We start from the raw sequence: 11,238 nt of genomic DNA, 5'->3' as shown, positions 1-11,238 counted from the left end.
TGTATAGCTAAATATATTTGTGGTAGCTTCCAGCCCATGCTGGTGGTGGAAAAGGAGGAGGGGCAGGAGGGGAAGTAGTAACTGTAGTTGAGTAGTTACTAACAGTAGTAGCTAACATTGGACTGCTTGCTATGAGCCGACACCTGTGCAGGGTCTGTACATACTTAATTTAATTTAATCCTTAAGGAAGTTCCTAAGGGATAAGTAACTGTTGTTATTACTACTCCCATTTTACAGATAAAAAAACTGAAGTTGCCCCCAGATGTAAGTAACTTGCCTGCGTTGTGTGTGCTCAGTCTCTCAGTTGTGTCCAACTCTTTGTGACCCCATGGGCTGTAGCCTGCCAGGCTCCTCTGTCCAGGGAATTTTCCAGGCAGGAATACTGGAGTGGGTTGCCATTTCCTTCTCCAGGGGATCTTCCCCACCCAGGAATTCTTCTCTGAATCACATCTCTGGCATCTCGTGCATGGGCAGGTGGATTCTTTTTTACTGAGCCACCTGGGAAGCCCCAAGTAACTTGCCTAAGATCACATAATGAGTAAGTGGTAAGGCAGGATTTGAGCCCAGTCATTGATTGAAATGCTTGGACTGGGAATTTTAGAACTGAAGCAATCCCTACACAATGTCTAATCCAACCCCTCATTCTATATTATAGATTAAGGGGCTGAGTCATTAATTCGGAGTTGTATGGCCAGCGTTGCTGCTGCTGCTAAGTCGCTTCAGTCGTGTCCAACTCTGTGTGACCCCATAGATGGCAGCCCACCAGGCTCTGCCATCCCTGGGATTCTCCAGGCAAGAACACTGGAGTGGGTTGCCATTTCTTTCTCCAATGCATGAAAGTGAAAACTGAAAGTGAAGTCGCTCAGTCGTGTCCGACTCTTTGCGATCCCATGGACTGCAGCCTACCAGGCTCCTCCGTCCATGGGATTTTCCAGGCAAGAGTACTGGAGTGGCATTGCCAATGCCTTCTCCGATGGCCAGTGTTAGAGGGAGAAAAAGCAGGGCCAGAAGTCAGGTCACCTCCTTTCCAGATCAATGTTCTTTATACTATACAAAGTCAGTATAACAGCCCAGCCCATAACCCTTGTGAGATTAATCTCATATTCCAATTCCTAGAGTAAAAATAGAGATGCCACCATGGATAAAAGCATCAAGTACTCCCACACATTCACTGAGAAGCAGCACTAAATAGACTAAGCAAGCAGGGCATACCAGCTTCTCCCCTCCACCTGCCCTCTTAGGCAATGTCTGTGGGCAGGGAAGACAGAAGCATCCATGCAGGGCAGCTCTGGGAGAAGTCAGGAGAGTCAAGGAGACACAGATGAGATCGGCTGAGGATAGGAATGTGAGTGATCCAAAGAGCTGCCCTCAGTTCCTGAGAAGCTAAACCATCCAGAGCATTCACATGCCCTCCAGGGCACAGGAAATACTAAAACTCAAACCTCAAAAGCAGAAAACTGGAAGCGAAATAGAACTTTATGGGAAGAAGGAAAACAGAAGAGTAGCAGGCCTCACTGGGGGCCGGATGCCTTGCTCTGCCAGCTCCAGGAAAAGGATGTACTGTAAACACGCAGTATTTTCCTGTCATTTTATTACAAGACTTTCCAAACATACAGAAAAGGTGAAATGTACACCAGTATACTCTCACCTAAATTTGACAATTAATATTTTACTACACTTTTATCATGACACAGATATCCATCTCTTCATCTTTCCATCCCAGCCATCAATCTATCTTATTTCTGATGCATTTCAAAGTAAGTTGCAGACATCAGCACACTTCACTCCTTAACACATCAGCATGCATATTGTCACCTAGAGTTCAAATCTTATAATTCTTTTCTCTTTTGGACATAAAGTTAACATTCAGTGAAATGCACACATTTTAATTCATTTATTGTATGTTGACAAATGCACACACCTGTCTAACCCAAACGCTTATCAAGGCGCAGGACACTACCATCATCCTAGAAAGTTGTCTCAGGCTCTTCTCCAGTCAAAACCCATCCCCTGCACTAGAGGCAACCACCGTTCTAATTTTTTTTTTTTTCACCATCGATCAGTTTTTACCTGTTCTAAAAACTTTTTAAAGATGGAATCATACTTTGTGTGTTCTTTCATGTAAGACTTCTTCTACTCATTAGTGTCTTTGAGATTTGTGCATGTTTTTGTGAGTACCAGACATTCATTCCTTTATGTATCTTGCATGTTAGTTGCTGCAGTTGTGTCCAACTCTTTGTGACCTAATGAACTACAGTCCACCAGGCTCCTCTGTCCATAGGACTTCCCAGGCAAGAATAATGGAATGGATTGCCATTTCCTTCTCCAAGGGATCTTCCAGACCCAGAGATTGAACCTGGGTCTCCTGCTTTGCAGGCAGATTCTTTACCATCTGAGCCATGGTTGATTTAAGTAGCCACTTCCCTTTATATTGCTGAGTAGTACTCTATTGTTTGTTATAGACCACAGTTTAACCACTCTTCTCTTAGAGAACACCTTAGATGTTTCCAGCATTCAGCTATTATGCATAAAGCTATTATGAAGATACTTGAGCAAGATACATGTCTTTGGATAGATATATTTATTTCCCTTAGGTAAATAACTAGGAATGATATTTCTGGGTCATTGGGTAGATGTATGTTTAATTTTATAAGAAACTGCTAGATTTTTTTTTCCAAAGTAACTGAACCACTTCACACTCCCAACAACAATGAACTTAAGAAATTTCTTGTTGCTTGATATGCTCACTGACCTTTGGTGTTACAGGTTTTATGGTTTTAGCCTTTCTGGTGATCAAACTTAATTTACATGGTTTTCCATCCACTTTCCTCTCCTATAAGGAAGGGCAACAGTCATTTCTTTCTGTCTTTAACATCACAATAGCACTATTCACTGGACATCTATTAGGTGCCAGATGCTGTGCTAAGCTCATGACCCCATAGTATAGAAATTCCTTTATTATTATCATTTTATAGATGAAACAACTGAGACAAAGACAGTCACTCCATCAAGGCCACGTACCATCATTGGCACGCCCATACTGTCTGACTCTGATGCCCATTTTTTTTTTCACTCTTCTTTTTTTTTCTTGTGCCCATGGTTTTAACCTCTCTGCTGTACCACGTCCCAAGGCTGGCTGTGGGATGGAAAAAGATTTCACAATAGGAGTTACTGCCTCTCCTTCTGCTTAACTATGTCTCCTCCCATGAGATGCACAAGTCCTCTTAGGTTAGCATGTGAAATAACTGGAGCAAATTCAAAGCTTCATAGGAATCCACAGAGTCCCAGGGAACCCACCTGAGTGCCCGTGAAAAGCGTATCCAGTTCTGGAGGCCACTGCACCATTCATTCTTCCAGTCAGTCAACACCTCTCACTGGGTGCCTGATACTGTGTGAGACTCCGATTCCAGAAAAATGAGCGCATTTCTCAGAACCTAAGGTGCCACTCTTATATGTATTACCAAGAAGGAAATGGTAACCTACTCCAGTATTCTTTTCTGGGAAACCTCATGGACAGAGGAGCCTGGCGGGCTACTCTATGGGGTCACAAACAGTTGGACGTGACTTAGCAACTCAGCAACAACAAGAAACAAATAATGCTGCTTTCTTATCATTTGGAATTGTTATCTTACACTTACTAAAAGAATTATTTTTATACTTAGAGGCAGGTGCCAAGTAAGCTGTGGTCACTGGATCTTGATATTTTATAGCACACTTGCTTTGACAATATAATTTTGAGATGATCAAAGAACACCTGCATTTTATTAGCATTACCACTTTGACTAAACTAGTAGTTTAATTATTCTCACTTGACAAAAATCACATGTTGCTGGACGTTAAGGCAAGTCAGTTCAAAGACAGGAAGAAATTTCTAATAAACTTATGTTTGATGCCTTAACGATAGGACCACACCAGGCATGACTGACCTCACCAGCTTCACTCATTGCTTTCAAATTCTATCACTCATCTGAAACGCTGGGATTCTTCTGCCTTCAGGGGTTTTGCTTGGCCTGTAGTACATAGTCCTTCTGCACGTATCTGAGGAAGAAAGATACCATAGCTTCATCTGCTTAGTCCTCTCCTAAGGGACTTCCTCTCTTAGGTACACTAGATTTTGCTTTGCAAGAAAATACAGAATTGCAGTTATTCCTCCAACAATGACTACCTGGTTGACTGATATCAAACATATGTCCTCTCGCTCTGAGTCTGTGCCTTTCTCTGTACATAATGACTTTACCATGCTAAATCATAGAGTAACATTTTTTTTTCTTGATCAGAAAGTGTTTCATCTCAACACAAAAAAATTTTATGGAGAATTGAGTGTGTACTGTTGCATTTAGTTCTGTTCCTGAGTCCCAAGGAAGCTGAGCAACCTTATCTCTCTTCTAGATGAGACAGATTTTAGGACAATCCTACCTTTTCTTTCAAACTCTAAGTTTCTTTGTTATAGGCTGGATTCTCTGTGTAGCAGCATGAGCTTTCCAATATACCTCTTCCATCAAGCCTGGGAGTTTCATTTTTCTTTAACTATTGAAATAATTATTTCTTATAAGCATCCAACCCATACGATGTTTATCATGTACATCCACATGGAATTTATTGCTTTCTGAATTGTAAGCAAGGAATCATTTGGTACCTGTGAGAGAGAGAATATCCCCTCCGCCAATCCTCAGCTTCCTTGGAGCCCCAAAAGCTTTGTTCCCAAAGGAGTCTGGCAATGTCCATATGTGAAGGGCACAGGCTGACCATGAGTGCTCTCCTCTCCTCTCCACTTTCCATTCCTCTCCACTCACCTGTGCTTCACTGGGCCTTCACAGAGCTGGTCCATGCCAATGAACTCTGCTCTAGTGTGACTTGGAAGCCAGCCTTCACGAGCACAGAAGTTTGTCAGCAGATACTGCACAGGCTGCTATATCCTCTCTGATTCAGATGTAAGCAGTCTGGCAGAGTAAGCCTCTGATGAAAACACCTATGTCATCCTGCATTTGGGTGAAGCATACTTGTGTTTATCCTGGACTCCCAAGGGCTCCAAGCATGGAAATCATACTTTTCCCTTCCTCTTCCTTCTAAATTTCATGTGTATCTCTTGACAACCATCATAAGCCTATCCTTCCACCTTCATTGGTTGTTATAGACCTGATGGCTTTGCAATGCTATAGAGGACAAGGTTTTTGAAGATAATTTTAACCATTTTTTTGTTTAAATTAAACTCAACATGTAGTGCCAACAAAGCACATCACAAGATTGATGAGGGGAGTGCATGAAAAGCAGTGATCCTGTGTGTGCTGCAAAGTCAAGGACACTACATCACTACAGCCACCAATGCCAGGGTGTAACATGTAACATAAAAACAGAACACACACATAAAAAGGAACGAACTGTGGAAGAAACGGTGCTGATTTCAGGAAGTATCAGGGATCATCTCCTCTGAGTCTACATACTCTCTGAAAAGAGCAGACTCAGCTGTCATTTCAAGGGTCATTTTTACACATAAGTGAAAATTATCTTTAAAATTTTCTCTTTCCTGTTATACAACTAAAATGGGGATAAATTTAATGTAAGTTGAAGCTTAAAGACTAATTTACGTTGATATTAATTAAACTGCTGGAAATTACAGTGGGCCCTAATAGAGTTATATTTATTCTTCTAATAAGAAAGAAAATTATTTTAAATTTAAGGAACAATTTAAAATGTGGTTTCTGGTGGCAGCCTAGAAAAGTATTAATGATGTGCATTTCTGCAATAAAAAGATGTGAAATACAAATCTACTAGTAGATATTTAGATATGTTAGCAAGTAATTTCGGAGAAGGCAATGGCACCCCACTCCAGTACTCTTGCCTGGAAAATCCCATGGACGGAGGAGCCTGGTGGGCCTCAGTCCATGGGGTCGCTAGAGTCGGGCGCAACTGAGCGACTTCACTTTCACTTTTCATTTTCATGCACTGGAGAAGGAAATGGCAACCCACTCCAGTGTTCTTGCCTGGAGAATCCCAGGGACGGGGAAGCCTGGTGGGCTGCCGTCTATGGGGTCGCACAGAGTTGGACATGACTGAAGCAACTTAGCAGCAGCAGCAGCAGCAAGTAATTTTAGAAAAAATATTACCTAAAACAAATAAAAGATTAGTCTTGAAAACAGGAATATAAACAGTACCCTAGCTGATGGATTCAAGGTTTCATTTTGTTTTTCCCAGTTGTTAGCATCAGCCTTCTTTCCATCTTCAACCATAATACCATGGATTCTGCTTTATGCACAACCAAGAAGTCAGCGTTAACAGATAAAATTAGTGTCAGTAGCCAAAACTATTAGGTATCCAATCCATTTCCCAGTCTCTTGCTTATCCCATTAAACCACACTCTCTTTTCATTTGTACTTCAGTTCTTTTCATTCATTTATGTTAACTTATTCAATCAAAATGAACTGAGTTTTTTTTTGTTTGTTTTTTAATGGGGGCCCTGGAACAGTGACAGCTCAAAAGCAAACCATTTCTCTTCTTTGAGTTCTTTTATCATCTTTTCAACTTACATGAGAACCCAGAGGACTAAAACAAAAAATTTTAAAGAAAGCATGACATTTTTTTTTAAGTTTGACTATGCTAAACCATTCATTTCAGCCATAAAATCAGTCCTTTCATCATGGATTTTCTCAAGTTACATATCTTTCATTCTTCATTCGTCTTCTTTGATATTATGTGTATGATATGGTGCTGATGTGGGCAACTACTGGGAATAGTTATATTCAAGAGGATGATCACCCAGTTACTTAAGAGTTATTTCCAGGGCAATTAATCAAGAGAAATAATTTCTGGCATTCCATGGAATTTAATGTGCCATTTACATTTTAATTAGTCTGCAAATATCTACGTTATAAAGGATAAATAGGAACATTTGAGGGCTGTGAACTTTAAGTCTTGCCTTCACTGTCCTTTCTTTCTGAACATCAGTCTACCTTCATTAAATAACAGAGCTCCTACTGATGAAAAAAAACAGAACCATATAATAACTGAAGTACTTTCAGAAGATTAGCATTAGGCCAAGGTGTTTGATTTATTATGCACAATGATAAACAATCACATACCACAGAATATGGAAAAGCCAGATAAGTTAAACAATGGCAGACTGCTTGTTTTATCCTAAGAAACTTGGGTTTGCATATATCATTTTCAGATTTCTGCTAACACTATGAGCAAAAGCCTACAAAGGAGGATTAATGATACTATTTGCATGAAATCTAATTTCTACAAAGCACTTTAGAGTATTTGGATGAAAGAAAAGTGTCAGAGAAAATTATCAAAGCAATCAAATAAATTAAATTGCTAATTGCACAGACCTTTTAGTTAGGAATAATTCACTCTGTTAAAGAATGGCATAGAAGTAACATTATGAAATTTAAGGTTTGTAATTTGGGGAATGTTTTTCATTCAGCTCAAAATAGATAAACTGGTCATTAAACACTACCATTCAAGTTGAGGCTTTAGTCCTTTTCTTTCCTCCACAAACAAGCAATGAAGACGCTGAAAAGGGAATTATGCCAAGCGCTTAAGCACCATGCTGTTTTAAAAATGAAACAGAAATCTGACTTATGACAAGTCAAAGCAGAGGGACTTGAAAGAGAGCATCCAGTTATGTGCCTCTTCAAGTTTCAGGCTGCACTGAGTTGGGGCCTGACTTGCTTGCTTTAGTTTCTAGTACTGCTGTTAACAGTCACAAACTTAGTGGCTTAAAACAGCACAAATTGGGACTTCCCTGGTGGTTCAGTGATTAAGGATCCGCCTTGCAATGCAGGGGACGTGGGTTTGATCCCTGGTCAGGGAACTGAGATCCCACACGCCCAGGAGCAACTGAGCCCCTGCACCGGAACTACTGAGCCTTCACACCACAACTAGAGAGTCTGGGCGCCACCAGGAAAGACACAGTGAAGATTCAGCATGCCACAACTGAGACCCAATGCAGCCAAGTAAATACTATTAAAGAACAAAATAAAAAATAAATAAAACAGCACCAATTCATTATCTTACCATTCTGGAGGGATGTGGTCTCAATAGGACTGTGTTCTTTCTGGAGACGCTAAAGGAGAACCAACTTCCTTGTCAGTTCCAGCTTCTAAAGGCTTCCCATATTCTTTGGTTCATCACTCCAACCTCTGTCTGTCATCCCACCTACTAGGCACTCCTGTCTCCTCTTTTACTTATAAGGACCCCTCTGACAACACTGGGCCCACCTGGAGAATGCAAAATAATCTTCCCATGAGAAGATCCTTAATTTAATCATCCCCCTTGACATGGTCCTTTTTGCCACATAAAGCAATTATACTCACGAGTTCTGGGGATCAGGTCTGTATATCTTATAGGGGGTTGGGGATGGAGGGCTCTCAATTTTGTTGACCCCACCTGGGGAGTGCCTGTGGGCTAGTGGCCAGGAGGTGAGCAGGCAGAGGCAGCCCCACTAAGCAATCTGTGCTCCAAGACCAAGTCAGAGCAGTTGATGCCTCGTGTCTTCCATTGGCCGGATGACTGAGCAAAGTGAGTGAGAGAGAGAGAATATTCAGGTAGCATGAGGGGAGGAAGCCTCAGAAGGAAGAAGTCAAATGTCGCATTTCCCAGGCACAATGGAAGGAATAAGAAATAAGTTAGATTAGTGCTCTTCGGTCTGAGGACTGGTGCTGGAACGCAGTCTGTAATGTTGAAAAAGGACAGAAATTGAAAGTAAGCTTTAAGGAAAATTTTGTAGCAGTTTGACAGAGTAATTTTGTGTTGCAGAATGTGATTATTTAAAATGCAGCTTTATATTTTGCATGTTTTTTTTTTCATTTTACTACCAATTCATGTTTATCATATATTTCAAAACTATTACGTCTATTCAGTTCAGTTCAGTTCAGTCGCTCAGTTGTGTCCGACTCTTTGCGACCCCATGAGTCGCAGCACACCAGGCCTCCCTGTCCATCACCAACTCCCGGAGTTCACTCAGACTAGCAGATGGGAAATAATTGAAAATTGCTGTTTTTGTTCTCTTTCTCTTTCTTTCACATACACACAAAATCCTAGTTCTTCATCACAGATTTTTCAAAAAGCCATGACCAGAGGAAAGTGCATGACTTACAGAGGGGAATTCCAAATGAAAGGGACCCTGGAAATCTCCAAGGAGCTAGAATCAGCTGTAAACACTTGCCAGGCACTCCAGTGAGCACCACACCAGTTTACAGCACTATTAGTTCACTAAGAACTGTCCCAGTCCCGTCTCCCTTTCTCTACCCCATATTCCAACCCCAAGGCTATACAAGCTTTGGGGTGGGGGGGGTAGGACCACTAACAGGAAAGGGGACAGAAGCCTGCCACATCCTCGTCCTTTTAAATCAAGCTTGAAATTTTGATTATTACAAGGGACTAGACATTCTAATTAGACATTACTTTGCCAACAAAGGCCCATCTAGTCAAGGCTATGGTTTTTCCAGTACTCATGTATGGATGTGAGAGTTGGACTGTGAAGACAGCTGAGCGCCAAAGAATTGATGCTTTTGAACTGTGGTGTTGGAGAAGATGCTTGAGAGTCCCTTGGAGTGCAAGGAGATCCAACCAGTCAATTCTAAAGGAGATCAGCCCTGGGTGTTCTTTGGAAGGAATGATGCTAAAGCTGAAACTCCAGTACTTTGGCCACCTCATGCAAAGAGTTGACTCATTTGAAAAGACCCTGATGCTGGGAGGGATTGGGGGCAGGAGGAGAAGGGGACGACAGAGGATGAGATGACTGGATGGCATCACTGACTCGATGGACGTGAGTTTGAGTGAACTCCAGGAGATGGTGATGGACAGGGAGGCCTGGCATGCTGCGATTCATGGGGTCGCAAAGAGTCGGACATGACTGAGCGACTAAACTGAGACATTCTAATTACTAAATTTAGAATATACTCTGTGGTTTAAAGTGAATAAAAGACATTTTTCATTGTATTCCAGTGACCAGAAAATTCATGAGATGGGCCCAAGTTTTCATTCAAGGCCAAGGCCAGGACAAGCCCCATGGAACCATTTTAAAGGAAGAGTTGACAAGAATAGAAGCCACTTTATGGTTTCATCCCTGGAGTCATGATTGTTCAATCTAATAATTATGTAACTCAGAGATAGAGCAAGTCTTAATATAGAGTCACTCATGTCATGGTTTAAGGCAAGGTTTCTCAACCCTGGCTACATTGCCTATTGAGCTGGGTAATTTTTTGTTTTAGGGTGGGGAGGGGAATTCTCCTGTGTATTTTAGCAACATTTCTACCTAATCTCTAATCCCTAGCACTCCCACCCAAATTGTGACAGCCAAAAATGTCTCCAGACACAGCCAAATGTCTGCTGAAGGGCAAAATTGTCCCTAGTTGAGAACCACTGTGGTAAGAGAAGCAAGGAAATTCTTTTTCCTTTTCCCACCCACTAAATACCTCCCTGCCAAGATCCAAAGCATCTGAAGTCCATCATTCCACATCCATTGCCATTCCAAAGTATTCTTTTTTTTTAATTTATTGGGCCATAGTTGATTAACAATATTGTGCTAGTTTCACATGTACAGCAAACTGATTCAGTTATACACATATATATTCATTATTTTTCAGATTTTTTTTTCCCCACACTGTTTGCAGGATCTCAGTTCCCTAACCAGGGATTGAACTTGGGCCATAGCAGTAAAAGTACCAGATCCTAACCACTAGACCACCAGGGAACTCTCATACATATTCTTTTAAATTCAAAGTCCTCTGAGAAGGGATACCCAGCTGTTATCAGTCATTGATACATTACTGTAATTGAGTCATCAGATTCCTTTCTTTCACAGATTGGCCCATTTTTAACATACTGGTGGTGAAGCTAAGGTGAGAGTAAGGCACAAAGATTTGGGAAAACCAGTTGGTTCCTTCCACGTCCAAAACATCCCTTGATCTTCCCCCGACCCCACCACAAATTCTCTTTTTCAGGAGTTCTACTTCTCTCCTGTATTATGGCAACAAATTTTTACCACGTCCCCCGTACCAGTTTCATGTCCCTCAAACTCATCCTCCTCATCGTCCTTGGACTGATCTTTCTAATCATGCCCAGTCTTAACTCATAAGTCTTTAAAGACTTGACATCATACAGAGGAAAACATCCAAGCTCTTAATGAGGCATGCAGCCTAATTCCGTCCATATGAATGGTTCCTAACCCCATGTCTTCGCCCTTGCTGTTCGCTTTCTCTTCCTTTCCCTTCCCTTTGTTTACCAGGAAAGCTT

General features: G+C 41.4%; 1 non-coding gene across 1 annotated transcript; it reads right to left on the bottom strand.

Annotated features, from left to right (window-relative positions):
- Window positions 1-10,624: 10,624 nt before the first annotated feature.
- Window positions 10,625-10,696, bottom strand: TRNAK-UUU (transfer RNA lysine (anticodon UUU)). The gene has a single exon. It is a non-coding gene; the product is annotated as a tRNA-Lys (tRNA).
- Between the last annotated feature and the right edge of the window lie 542 nt (window positions 10,697-11,238).

Source organism: Bos grunniens, chromosome 4 (assembly GCF_055505025.1).
Source record: "Bos grunniens cultivar Pamir isolate PY7600 chromosome 4, Bosgru_T2T1.0, whole genome shotgun sequence".
NCBI lineage: Eukaryota > Metazoa > Chordata > Mammalia > Artiodactyla > Bovidae > Bos > Bos grunniens.
Note: the sequence above shows the minus strand (reverse complement) of the source record. Positions and strands in the feature narration are given on the sequence as shown.